Source organism: Ailuropoda melanoleuca, unplaced genomic scaffold, assembly GCF_002007445.2.
Source record: "Ailuropoda melanoleuca isolate Jingjing unplaced genomic scaffold, ASM200744v2 unplaced-scaffold10161, whole genome shotgun sequence".
Classification (NCBI taxonomy): domain Eukaryota; kingdom Metazoa; phylum Chordata; class Mammalia; order Carnivora; family Ursidae; genus Ailuropoda; species Ailuropoda melanoleuca.
In genome coordinates, this window is record NW_023178462.1 from 1 (window position 1) to 11,900 (window position 11,900).

Sequence of the window (11,900 nt, forward strand, 5' to 3'; positions counted from 1 at the left end):
AGAAGACCGCGGGGGTCTCCGCACGCCCGCTGGCGCCCCCTAGGGTCCGCACGCGGCCGCGCGGGCTGTGCGCGGAGGCCCGGGCGGGATGGGCGGACCCCCGTCTGCGGGACTGAGACCTCGCGGACCCCCCGCCGCTGCACGCCAGCCCAGCCCGCGGCCCTCGCTCCCGGCACAGCGGAGGGTGGGCCTCCCCGGGGGTCCGACGGCCGGGCCGCTCATTTTCTCCCACACCCGCATCTCCCCTAGTGACGCGCACGCTTCCCTCAGCTCGCGGGTCTGCTTCCCGGAGGGCTGGACAAACCGGCTCCAGGGAACCCGCTTCCAGCTTCGCTCACGCCTCGAAGTCTGCGTTCCTTACGCGCCCAGGCGGCCGAGGTTTTACGTGCTTGACCTACTCGATGCCGGGGACTTCCCCGGCTTTGTTTTCCCTTTATTCTCACACGAGTGATACATTTTCACTTTAAACACGTAAAGAGCTGAGAGATGTACTCGCATATGCTTTAGAAAGGGAGCGACTCCAATAAGCCCCTCCCCCAGTCCTGGGCATGGTGTANAAAGACTGTGTGTGTGTGCTGGAACATGAGTAGGAAGAACAAACAGGTACTAGAAGGCTCTGGAATTTCTCATCAGTGCAGCAGTACACGTATGATGCTACATAGGAAAGTGGAGTGTCACGCACTTCCTGTGTAANTGAGAAAGCTCTCGTTTTGCACCTGTCGCTGCCGGCTTTAGGTTCATGACACTGAAAGCGCGTACCCGTTTCCCTAGGAATCTGACACCCCGAGAGGCTTTAGCAGAACAGCTGCCGAAGCACAGAGCAGCCGCTTCGCTCACTCTGGAACCTCTCCCTCGTGGGCCTTGTCTTTCTGGAACCAAATTGTGGGGCCAAAGCCTGCTGTTCCCATAAACGACACTATCAGACTAAAACGAATTTATTTGGGCAAATGAGTTGCAAAAGTGACCTGAAATGGTAAAATGAGGTAACTCTCAATAAATCCAACGCGAAAACCACATTGAGAAACTTACATATACCAGAGTTTCAAACTTGNTGTCTACTGGAAAATGGTTTTTCATTTTATTTTAGAAGTCTTAGTGGGGCATCCATACCAGTCCATTGGTGTGAGCCGTTACCAGCCTTAAGATAAACCAGTTTGGATTAATACCAGCTCTCTTGAGGAGACCATAATTCCCCTTAGGACTCAAGCCCATGTCTACTTTTGTNTGGGGACGTCCTCCTTCAGATTCCCGGGCGAGCAACAAACTTGAGACCTTTGCGCAGAAGCAAGTCAGGCGCTTAATAGTGCATGTCGGGATTTGTAGTTTCCTTCCGTTTTAAGACGAGGAGGCGCACGTTTGTATACTATACGTGTGTGTGCTGCCATCCAGTGGACCAAAGGTAGAACGGCTAACTCCAAGGAGAAGGTGAAAAATGGAAAAGCACCTTACAGCTTACTTAGCATATGGAAATCATTCCCTTCACTTTAATCCAAGTCTTTGTTGTTTGTTCGTGCCTTCTCTGTGCTGTTCTAGGATATTAAAAATTTAGTGAGTCAGAAATATATGGAAGAGAGCATGGCAATAAAATAGAAGGACCCTAGGTCATTTAACATAGTCATTAAGATGGGGCCTTNGAGAACATCAAGTGTCTCAATTTCACTGGCAAACTGGTCAATTTGTTTCTTCTCTATGACATCAAGGGTCCGAATTTGAATACCTGAGAAATAAAACAAAGGACACGATTCACCTTTACTCATAAAAAATGTTTAGCCTTGAAGATTTAGCTGTTCTGAAGTGTGAAGATTGTAATATTTGTCCACTTAGGCTTCATAGGATGGTTGGCCATTAGTAGGGTCTTAGGAATCTCAAGACTCTCATTAGTAAAAATCTTAAAGTCCTCCCCATCTCGAGCTCTGTATCAGCTGCCTCTCAGTAAGCCAGCAGTAATACCTGCAAGCGGGTCCATTCCAGCCCTTCCTCTCCCCAGAGGTGGAATCACTGGGAATTCTGTCTGAGGGGGAAGGGCAGGGGCAGTGGGATAAGAGANCGAAGGGACAAGGTCATGTGTGCTAGGCTTAGTAAGTCATACTGTAGCAGGCGCACACTTGAGCAGAGCGCTTGTGTAGGTCGTTTTGTGCATTTACTATTCACGTTGGTTCGCTCAACATCCACTCACCTCACTTTCCCCTGCCTTTTATTTTATAAAGGCCAGAAAACAAAACTCACATTCCTAGCCTCCTNAACGCCAATTCTTTTATTTACTTGTTGGTCATGGGTACCATCCCTTATTTCTGGACTAAATTGCAAAAAGAAACGAGAGGCCAGAAGAAGGATGAAAACACTAACCACGAGAGATCTAGCGTGGGGTCTGAGAAAGACACGCTGTACTAGCAACTGAAATAAAACCCAAAAAACAAAAAAAAAAAACCCAAGAGACCCTAAACCAACAAATATACTTTAATGAAAGAAACAGTCATTTTTATGATTTTTAAAAACATATGGTTTATTTTATTCTTCCCTTTTGGATACAGAAAAGAAAGATTATAAATGAAGAAAGGGAAGACTAAAATTGAGTTTCAAAAGAATTTCCTTTGCTTTGCGCTTTTCTAGGACAGCAGCTTCCCTTCGACTTGTTGAAATGATAACTCAACACGGTCTAATTCTGCCGTTAACTAGCTCAGTGAACTGAGTTGTGTTTGATCATGAACCAGTTCTTTTTTGCCAAAACAGTTAACTTTCAAATGAGTTCTATGTCCTGATTTCTTTCTGAGTAATGCCAATGGAAGCCCTCTGATGTTGGAATTAGGTTCGGTGTGGTGCAGTGAGGGGCAATATGCACCCAAACAAGTTAATCTCTTACAGTTTCTGATCATGACATGTGATTTTAAGGCTGAGCTGTCTCCAGTATGGTAGCCACTAGCCACATGTGGCTACTGAGCATTCGAAATGCAGCTAGTCTGAGCTGAAATGTGCTGTAAGTATAAAATACACATGCGTTTCAAAGATTTGGCATAAGAAATGTAAAATATTCCATTAACAATTTTTTATACTGTGTATGTTAAAATTATAATATTTTAGATATACTGAATTAAGTAAATATATTATCAAAATTAATGTCACCTGTGTCTTTTTACTTTTTAAAGGTAGCCACTAAAAAAGTGACAATTACACATGTGACTCACATCATGTTTCTACTGGACAGTGTTTCCCTCACAGAGAGGCACTCAAGGGGAAAGTCATCTTTAAAAGGTAACAGTAACAGGGGTACTTGACTGGCTCAGCTGGAGAGCTTGCAGCTCTTGACCTTGGGATCCTGAGTTCAAGCTCCATGTTGGGCCAGAGCTTACTTAAAAACAGAAAGTTAACAACTGTTAAATTTCCACATGCAATTTTGTAACTGAATACTGAATCCTTCAGCATGTTGCATAAATAAAATATTTTAGGTATCCATCTTAAAATGTTGTTTATGCATTTAAATATATAGATTTTTGTCTGCAGGTCTGCACAATATAGATCTGATATCAGAGAATCAGGCTCTAAAGAGAAGGCCAGCGGAACTGAGCAGCTAAGGAATTTTCTTTCAGCACCTGAATCTCAAGCTCACACTGCCGACCTGCTTACCGGGTACTCTTCCAGTTCCTGAAGTTTGGACTCATTGATATCTGTGGCAATGACTTTGGCACCTTCTCTTGAAAAAGCCTGGGAGACACAATGTGTAAGTAAATCCTTTGTTTATTTGATTTGATTCCATTCTCATGAGTGGAAAGTCAGTTAGCCTTTCCCCCTTTATCTTATTTTCATTGTCTTCCCTAGAAAACAGGTGGAATTTCAAGCTCTGTACTCTCACTTCACCTTTCCCGTGGTTATTATTTTTATCATTAATTAAAACAACATGACATACATTGTGCTTGTCATTTGACTTTGTCCCCTTCAGCATTATCAGATAAAATCATGTTTTTAAAAACTAGGACTCTATTACTGGCACCTCTCAAAATACTATTCTGTGAGGTGACAGCCTGTATTTCATTTCTGAGCAAGTTCTTATTATTTTCCATTTCTTATTATATTCCACATAATAAGAGAAAATGGGTTCTTCCAACACATTTTCTCCTAAGTATATTACTGTTTTCATAAATGTCAAACCACATCCTACTACTATACTTCAAGTGCATTAATTAGCTCAGGTGGGGGTTATAATGTGCAAGAAGTTGATATAAATTAGAAGGTAAAGGTAACCTGATAGTCTTGTAACTCTGGAGTCCTATACCTGAACTGATGTAATTTCAGAAAGCTATGCATTCCTGTAGGGCCCCTGCAGTAAATAAAGTGCAGAGAAACTGAGGCAGAGAAGTCAGTCTCTCAGAGTCAGAGGTTATCAAGTAATGCCATATAATAAACATGTGAGGTGTTCATTCCTTCATCTGCCCGGGGTGAGGGACAGCGACTTTTCTTTTTGTAACTTAAGACAACAGAAGCACAAAATTTAAAAAAAGGGAAAAAAAAAGTAGAGCAGAATTAAACAACCAGGGGATCTGTCCACATAATTCAATACCTCAAAAGTCAGTAAGCAAACAACAGATAATAACTCACGAAGGCAGCTGCTCGGCCAGTCCCCTGAGCAGCAGCTGTCAGGACGATGGCCTTCCCATCAGGTCGACCCATAATGGAACCTGCAGTTCAAGCTAGACACATGTGTTTAATGGCTTAGCACATGGTCCTGGGCAGTGACATCTAGAACGAATGGTTCAATGTACTCTTTAAGAACTTAATGACAGCATTTCTGTACAAATAGTCCCATCATCTGAATTCTCCAAGAATGCTGACTCTAGATACCTAGCTTAGTATAGCAAAAACATTTAGCATAACCCACTGAAGTGGTAACAGATACTGGTCTTTAATCCATCATTTGGGTTCTCCAATACGTAGAAAAGACAGCCTCTGATACTGATATAGCAGGGGCTGGAGTCCTTCCCCTCACTACCACCACCATTGTCCCCACCATCCCTATCCAAACTGCTGTGGCATTGTAAGGGTCCTTACTAGTGGGGGCTGCTGCTTGGTTTCTCTGCTGTAAACTTTTGTCGGGGTTTGCACTATCAGTTGTCTATGGCTTTTCCTTGTCACTGTTAAGATTTCATGGTTGGCCTCAGAGAGTCATTGAACAAAACAGCTGGAAAATCAAATCATGTCCAGTACTCCCATTTTATAGATGAGAACACTTATTTGACTCGCTCAAGGTCACAGACCCAGTTAATGACGGAGCCAGAACTAAGCGCAGGCCTCCTGACCCCTTTGTTATGTGAGATTTCACCCCACAATGCTGCTGACCGTCTCTTGAAGTTGAAGCATGCAGTTGTTTCAAGAGATATCAGCAGTAATTTTCAGAATGGAGGACTGAGGAATTCTAGGAGAAATAAGATATGCATAAGATATTTGGTTCCTGGGACGCCTGGATGGCTCAGTGGGTTAGGGTTAAGCGTCTGCCTTTGACTCGGGTCATGATCCCAGGGTCCTGGGATCAAGCCCCACATACGGGCTCCCTGCTCAGGGGGAGCCTCCTTCTCCCTCTGCCTGCCGTTCCCCCTGCTTGTGCTCTCTCTCTGTCAAATAAATAAATAAAATCTAAAAAAAGAAAAAAGATATTTGGTTCTTGGACAGTAGATTGCAGGATGAGAGGAATGGCTAATGATGGGGTTGGGAGTACTTGAGAGTCAAATGATGACCCACTGCCTTCAAGGAACTGAGTACATTTTCTCACCCCACAGTCCTTAATGGGTTCCTTTGATCTCACAACAAGTCACACAATGGCTGCTTTGTCCCAAGGCATCACAACCCCATTCTGAGCAAAACCAAAAAAAAGGTGTTTGGGGGGTGGTGGTGGAAAATAAAAGCCATAAGCCTTCCAGAGTGTCCTCACCTTCTATTCAGGAAGGACGCCCTCCTCGGAAATTTCAACCTTCACTTCGCAGGCCAGCTCTAGCCACAGAAGCTAGGAATTTGAGAGTTTTGTCTTCCAGCCTCTACAAAGAGAAAAGCTGGGAGCCCACTTAATGGTACCTGCACAGATACCTTACGCAATCACCCCTCTCAGTTACCTGCCCGACAAGGTACAGGTGGGCTAGCTGGTCTTGCCTGGAGAACTCACGTGACCTAGTCCTTTCTTTTTGAGCCTGTCTCTGTTCTTCCCCTGCGACCTCGGCTCTTTGCCGTCACCAAGCCTCCGCGCTTTATCTAAGCTCGGAATGCTGAGGGCCAGCTTACTCCCGTGGGCGGTGGGCACTGTGGACAGCGTGTGACACACGCAGGCACGTGTTGGAGAAGGACCCCTGCGGAGCAGACCCGAGGGGCGGGCGGCTTCCGTGGGAGAGCGCGTGGGGCCTGAAGAGCCTGCGGGGAAACGAGGGAGGGGATGGGAGAGCGGGCCGGACGACAGCAGCGGTTCAGACAGGGGACGGCCCGGTCAGGGTGCGCCACCTTCGGAGGGTTACGGGGCTGCGCCGGGCTTCGAGCCTCCGACCGCAGGTCCGAGAGAAGACCGCGGGGGTCTCCGCACGCCCGCTGGCGCCCCCTAGGGTCCGCACGCGGCCGCGCGGGCTGTGCGCGGAGGCCCGGGCGGGATGGGCGGACCCCCGTCTGCGGGACTGAGACCTCGCGGACCCCCCGCCGCTGCACGCCAGCCCAGCCCGCGGCCCTCGCTCCCGGCCCAGCGGAGGGTGGGCCTCCCCGGGGGTCCGACGGCCGGGCCGCTCATTTTCTCCCACACCCGCATCTCCCCTAGTGACGCGCACGCTTCCCTCAGCTCGCGGGTCTGCTTCCCGGAGGGCTGGACAAACCGGCTCCAGGGAACCCGCTTCCAGCTTCGCTCACGCCTCGAAGTCTGCGTTCCTTACGCGCCCAGGCGGCCGAGGTTTTACGTGCTTGACCTACTCGATGCCGGGGACTTCCCCGGCTTTGTTTTCCCTTTATTCTCACACGAGTGATACATTTTCACTTTAAACACGTAAAGAGCTGAGAGATGTACTCGCATATGCTTTAGAAAGGGAGCGACTCCAATAAGCCCCTCCCCCAGTCCTGGGCATGGTGTATGAGAAAGCTCTCGTTTTGCACCTGTCGCTGCCGGCTTTAGGTTCATGACACTGAAAGCGCGTACCCGTTTCCCTAGGAATCTGACACCCCGAGAGGCTTTAGCAGAACAGCTGCCGAAGCACAGAGCAGCCGCTTCGCTCACTCTGGAACCTCTCCCTCGTGGGCCTTGTCTTTCTGGAACCAAATTGTGGGGCCAAAGCCTGCTGTTCCCATAAACGACACTATCAGACTAAAACGAATTTATTTGGGCAAATGAGTTGCAAAAGTGACCTGAAATGGTAAAATGAGGTAACTCTCAATAAATCCAACGCGAAAACCACATTGAGAAACTTACATATACCAGAGTTTCAAACTTGTGAAAAACACACCCTTATCCTGATCTAACTGCTAAGATTAATCTTGAAATAAGTAACTTGCAGAACAAAACAAAATCGAAACCTCCCCCTTTCCCAGTCTGAAGTGTCACTTAAAAAATATTAGGAAATCTTACTTTAGAGCAGCATGGGGACGTCCTCCTTCAGATTCCCGGGCGAGCAACAAACTTGAGACCTTTGCGCAGAAGCAAGTCAGGCGCTTAATAGTGCATGTCGGGATTTGTAGTTTCCTTCCGTTTTAAGACGAGGAGGCGCACGTTTGTATACTATACGTGTGTGTGCTGCCATCCAGTGGACCAAAGGTAGAACGGCTAACTCCAAGGAGAAGGTGAAAAATGGAAAAGCACCTTACAGCTTACTTAGCATATGGAAATCATCCCCTTCACTTTAATCCAAGTCTTTGTTGTTTGTTCGTGCCTTCTCTGTGCTGTTCTAGGATATTAAAAATTTAGTGAGTCAGAAATATATGGAAGAGAGCATGGCAATAAAATAGAAGGACCCTAGGTCATTTAACATAGTCATTAAGATGGGGCCTTCCAGGCCCTTCACTAAGATTGCTTTGAGGGACAGAAATAAGAATTCTCTTGTGTTTAAGGTATAGTTATGGTTGCTTTGTCACACTCTGTCTCTTCTAACACTTGTCCATATTTAGTGGCAGAGTGCAGGCATCCTGAGTACACTGAGGGGCAGGGTCCAGGTAGCATCTGAGCTTCACAGTACAGACGCTTGAAAGGGACCATGCTGGGTAAGAGCAACAGGTCAAGTCTGGCTGAAGAGAGCAGAGACAGTGAGATCGAAGGGACAAGGTCATGTGTGCTAGGCTTAGTAAGTCATACTGTAGCAGGCGCACACTTGAGCAGAGCGCTTGTGTAGGTCGTTTTGTGCATTTACTATTCACGTTGGTTCGCTCAACATCCACTCACCTCACTTTCCCCTGCCTTTTATTTTATAAAGGCCAGAAAACAAAACTCACATTCCTAGCCTTTTGCTGCTAGAGCTGGCCAATGAAATGCAAGTTGAGGAGGATTTCATTTTGGATAGAAAGGCAAGGCCACTCTGAAAGGCTTTCCCTTCTTTTTGCCTGGAATGTGCATCTGCTTTGGGACATGGCAACCATTGTGTGACTTGGTATGAAGTCAGAGGCACCCATCGAGGACAGAGCAGGGTAAGGAAAGGAACCTGATTCCTTGAAGGCAGCCTCTATGCTACAGCCTTAGACTAACTCCTCTGGGATTTTTTTTTGTAAAGACTTTATTTATCTGAGAGAGAGCACGAGCAGGGGGAGAGGGTACGGTGGGGCACATAAANATAAAGAGGGCACATAAAGTCTTTGGTAAAACTGTCCCTCATTGCCCCCCGTAGCTTCTAAAAGAGTCTAATGATCTCTAATCACACCAGCTGTGCTCCTTGCTTTAGTAACAATGCTTTTAACTTTTGAGGATTTTAGAATAAACTTTTTGTGGATATGAGAATTTTCTAACCAAGGCCAAGTCTAACACTTCTTTCTTCATGCAAGTTTCTTCAGCTTCCCTTTGTCTCGATTTCCAACAACAATGCTGACTCTGTGACAGACTAAGTAACGTGGTGTTGCAAAAATTTGGTTACCCATCTATATTTTCCATGGACTAAATTTCTTCAAGGCTAGGGACCGTATCTTTTTTACTCCTTTATTGCAGTCAGCACATATTGCGAGATGTTTGTTTTCCAACTAAACATGGATTTCACAAAGGCAGTAATTTTTGGTGCCTAGATCAGTGATTGGCACACAGTAAACAGACATTAAATATTTGCTGAGTATGAACGGTAGGCTCTCAATAGGTTTCCCGGATGTAATCTTGCCAGGCTCTCTAGAAAATGTTTCCTATGAACAATACTCTATTTCTCTTCTTTGGTCTTGACTTTCAGATCATTTTAGAATTGTCTGACCATATTACTGCTTTTTAACATTGTTGCATGTTTCATTGTTCACTTTCATCATGGTCCCTTCACAGCCATTTATCACGATACTGAAATCCAGATCATAGGAGTTAAGCAACATTCTGAGGGAGATGTCCACAACACGGAAGACTAGAAAGTCCTACCTTTCTTCCTCCCACAGAGACACCAGTTTAAAACAATATACAGACCCAAAGAGCTTTATGAGAGCTTTAGTCAGTTAAGAAGTCACAGTACCCTAGGTGAGGGGAGAGCTGAGGACAGCTGCATTGTAATGGACAGGAAGAGTCATTTCCCTTTACCCGGGGCTCCACCCACCCCACCCCTTGCCCAAGCCATCGCAGCTCAGCCTCTGGCTCCTGGTTTCCTCAGGGGATTAGGGGGAAGGAGTGGAAAACTAGCCCAAAGTTCTGGCTTTTTCTATGGCAGCCCAAAGGACTGATTTCTGTCTTGCCTGACTTGGGAGTGCTGACAGAAATGGCAATAGTTGGCCCAGATGGAGGCCGGAGTGGTTCAGCACAGCTGGGAGAGAGGGAGAAGAGTGGGGTATGCGCTTGGTATTCCAACTTGTTGGAGGGCTGTCCAACACTGATTCTTGTCTTGCCTACCTGGGGTGCTAATGGGGAGCTGATACACTTTGGATGCCTGGGGGCCAGTGAGAACAAAGGAAAGCAGTGTGGCTTCTTACTGCAAGAATATGCTGTACTGCAGAAAGACACCAGAGGGAGCAAGAGATCCAGCTCCTAGAAAAGAATCTGGTAAACTTCTCTAATTGGCAAATTAGACCTACAGCCCAGAGNTTACAGCCCAGAGGTCACCTCTCCCTAAAAAGGTTTCAGAGATCCCCAGAATCTCTAACCAGGCTGACAGGTGAAAGTCTTCCCCTGTATGAAGCAGTCTGTAGACTAGAAGAGGTGGCAGCTTTTTCAAATGCATAAAACTCAGCAAAAAATCGAAAGCACACACACACACACAAGAAACATGACCCAAAGATCCTTTTAAGAATATGATAAAAGTATGGATCCAAGTGTCCTAGAAAAATGACAAAGTTATCAAATTAACATAAAATTTCAGAGGTTTCACAGACTGCATGAATCCCATCTGTAGATGCCTTGCGTATCTGTGGGGACTCTGGCTTTAGAAGACTTTTCTACTTTGATAGAAACTCTGGTGCTATTTCCTCATGTGTGAAATAAAGGGGTAGAATAAATGATTCATGGAGTTCTTCCAGCTGGGAGTAAAATGCAGTAGGGTCCAAGTCTGAAAACAAACCAACCATTTAGAGTGCTGTCTAGGGGGCTGGTGGGTAACAGAGAAGCGAGAGAGAATTTTTGTATTTATTATAGCAAAAGAAAGATGAGCCTAGAACACGAAGAGGTCATAGCACTTTGCTAAACTTAGCAACTTCAATCCAGAAAGCGTGTATATATTCTCATAGCAAACTTCTGAAAGTCAAGAAACAAGTAGAGCCCAGTGTACACTGAGCAGCCCACGAACCCTCAATGCCTACTACATAGAGCTGTGCTTCAGAACTGCGAAGGAAACACTGTTGACTGTTCAAGGTACTTAAAAAGGAGTTTATAATTTTGTTAATTAAATGACGCTTTAATGTATGATTATGTCTTGGAATTAGCTAAGTCATATGTGGATAACATTACATTAATAAAATGAATACATTTTATGTATACATGGAGAGACTAGAAAAGGCCTTCAATAATTTTATTCTTTACAAAATATATAAATAAATAAAACAATTCAACTTCTAAAGTATTACCANCATATTGCGAGATGTTTGTTTTCCAACTAAACATGGATTTCACAAAGGCAGTAATTTTTGGTGCCTAGATCAGTGATTGGCACACAGTAAACAGACATTAAATATTTGCTGAGTATGAACGGTAGGCTCTCAATAGGTTTTCTGGATGTAATCTTGCCAGGCTCTCCAGAAAATGTTTCCTATGAACAATACTCCATTTGTCTTCTTTGGTCTTGACTTTTCAGATCATTTTAGAATTGTCTGACCATATTACTGCTTTTTAACATTTTTGCATGTTTCATTGTTGACTTTCATCATGGTCCCTTCACAGCCATTTATCACGATACTGAAATCCAGATCGTAAGAGTTAAGCAACATTCTGAGGGAGATGTCCACAACAAGGAAGACTAGAAAGCCCTACCTTTCTTCCTCCCACAGAGACACCAGTTTAAAACAATATACAGACCCACATAGCTTTATGAGAGCTTTAGTCAGTTAAGAAGTCACAGTACCCTAGGTGAGGGGAGAGCTGAGGACAGCTGCATTGTAATGGGCAGGAAGAGTCATTTCCCTTTACCCGGGGCTCCACCCACCCCACCCCTTGCCCAAGCCATCACAGCTCAGCCTCTGGCTCCTGGTTTCCTCAGGGGATTAGGGGGAAAGAGAAGAGTGGAAAACTAACCCAAAGTTCTGGCTTTTTCTATGGCAGCCCAAAGGACTGATTTCTGTCTTGCCTGACTTGGGAGTGC

General features: G+C 45.4%; 1 long non-coding RNA gene across 3 annotated transcripts; it reads right to left on the bottom strand.

Annotated features, from left to right (window-relative positions):
• Positions 1-1,634: 1,634 nt before the first annotated feature.
• LOC117797628 lies at positions 1,635-7,888 on the bottom strand. 3 transcript variants are annotated; one of them, XR_004622622.1, is made up of 4 exons: positions 7,577-7,888; positions 4,591-6,387; positions 3,622-3,699; positions 1,635-1,717 (listed from the first exon to the last, which is right to left on the bottom strand). It is a non-coding gene; the product is annotated as an uncharacterized LOC117797628 (long non-coding RNA). The 3 variants fall into 3 exon arrangements; XR_004622623.1 differs by lacking the exon at positions 7,577-7,888 and having other exon boundaries at positions 4,591-5,404; positions 5,918-7,570; XR_004622621.1 differs by lacking the exon at positions 7,577-7,888 and having other exon boundaries at positions 4,591-7,570.
• Between the last annotated feature and the right edge of the window lie 4,012 nt (positions 7,889-11,900).